Genomic DNA, 2,108 nt, shown 5'->3' on the forward strand with positions numbered 1-2,108 from the left:
GCGGGACCCCCAGCCGCTCCCGGCCCCCTCCCCATGCACAGAGCCACCCCTGCTCCCTGTGCCCCCCAGCCGCTGCCACCCCAGCTGGCCACAGAGCCACTCACTATAGCGCCTGCCCCCCCCAGCATCAGAAACACCAGGTGTACTGGGGTTACTCGGCAGGGAGAGACTGCAGGAATTCCTGCTTCACTGCCCAGCACGGGGGGCACTGCCAGGACCCACCACATGCCAGTGGGTGCCCCCCCAGCCTGGTCCCTCTGGTGCTCAAGGGGCTGATCCTGCACCCGGCGCCGGTGCCACGCTCCCCGGTGGTGCTGAGAGCAGCACACCGGGCACCTCGATGCCTGCCGTGGGGAGACGCTGTGAAGGTCAGTGTGTTCTTGGCGAGGAGAGGCTGCCCGCCGGGGGCTCAACGCCAGTCCCAGCACCGGCACGCCGGTGTGCACCCGCTCAGCACAGCTGTCCCCGGGAGGGAGCAGGCAGCTGCCTGCAGCAGGAGAGCGCTCTGATGGCACGGGTCCACCCCAAATGCTGCTGCCCAGCCGGGCCCAGTGCATCGGCTGTCCCCAGCAGGGCACCAAGCTGTCCCCGGCAGCCCTGCCCCAGCCTCCCTCTGCCCCCATCCCCTGCCTGCACCCCTGCCTGGTGCCGCGGCGAGGTGGGGACCTCAACGCCAGCACCTGCCCCTGACGGCTGTGCCCCCCTCCAGGGACCTCCCCAAATCCCCACATGCTTTGCAGCCGGCAGATTCAATCCCAGCTGGCGCCCCATCCATCGCGCCCGCGCCAGGCCTGGCACGCCATTAACATGAAAGATTTCCTCGCACTTCGCCGGCGCTCAGCCTGCACCCTGGCAGCAGGTAATTAAAGCAATAATTGCTGCTGATAGCACCAGCCTAAACGAGGGAAGGGTGGGCATCAGGGGGAGGGCAAAGGATGCCCGGCTGTGCCCAGGGCAGCCTGGGGGTGCCAGCCCTGCCTGCCGCCCCGCACACAGGGGTCCCCACCGCCAGCACTTTGCTCTCTGCAGGACGCGGAGGAGGAGAGCTGGCACGACTCACCGCCATCAAAAAGCTTGTCTGAGGCTTTGAGCCGCGCACCATCCTGCCGGGAGAGGCTGGCTCTGAGCCGCGATGAGCCAGTGCTGCCCCTGGGACACCCCCAGCCAGGGGCTGCAGCATCGTGTGGCACTGCCCAGCTGCCCGCAGTGGCTCCAATGCTCATCTGGAGCATCTGGGCATCGGCAAACGCTCCCCCTGCACCCACCTTCCCACCCCACACAGCCCACACAGTGATGCCAGCCAGGTGCCGGTGCCAGCCCCGGCTGGGCAGGGAGCCAGCAGGGTCAGATGCCAACGCCGGGCAGCACGGCCCGGCTCCCAGCCAGTCTGGCGCATGGTGAGCACCGGGGACGATGCAACGATGGGCACAGAGTGCCGATGCGTCCTCTGTGCTCCAACGGGCACAGTGCCCCCAGGGGTGTCCCCACCTGCCCCAGGACCGTGTCCCCAATTTCCCAGAGCGTCCCCATGAGCCGGCCGCTGTCCTGCCCCCCAGGCGTGTGCCCCACATGTGCCAGCCCCACGGCCACGGGAGAGTCTGGGCAAGCGTGTGGCAGCGTCTGGGCGCTGATTAAGCAAGCGCTCGTTATGAATGAATTAGTCAGGCGGGTTTGCATGACAATGGAGCTGCCTAATTACGGATTTGAGCTGATAATGCTCTCCCCATTACATGCAATTAGCATGTGCCAGGCGGGCAGAGCTCCCGTCGGGCTGTGCCCTCGCCCCACCCCAGCACCCATCGCCCCACCCCACCAAGGGGGCTGCACGGTGCACGGCCCTGGCCCACACTGACCTGTGCCTGGGGTCTGGGGACAACAATGCCAGCAAAGGCAGCTGGGGGTGGCAGCCCCTCCCCAGGGACCATCTCTGCCTGCCTGGGGGCTACCGGCCCAGGCACCCAGTGCTGGGCTCCCTTCCCCAGGCACCCATGGAGCCAGTTCCCTCTCGGCCCCATGGCACACACAGAGCCCTGTTCCCCGCCAGCCCCGGGTGCCCACTGAGCCCCACAGCCCCCCCCCCCCCCACACCTCACCCCAAACCGCGACAC

Source organism: Aptenodytes forsteri, unplaced genomic scaffold, assembly GCF_000699145.1.
Source record: "Aptenodytes forsteri isolate BGI_AS27 unplaced genomic scaffold, ASM69914v1 Scaffold54, whole genome shotgun sequence".
NCBI lineage: Eukaryota > Metazoa > Chordata > Aves > Sphenisciformes > Spheniscidae > Aptenodytes > Aptenodytes forsteri.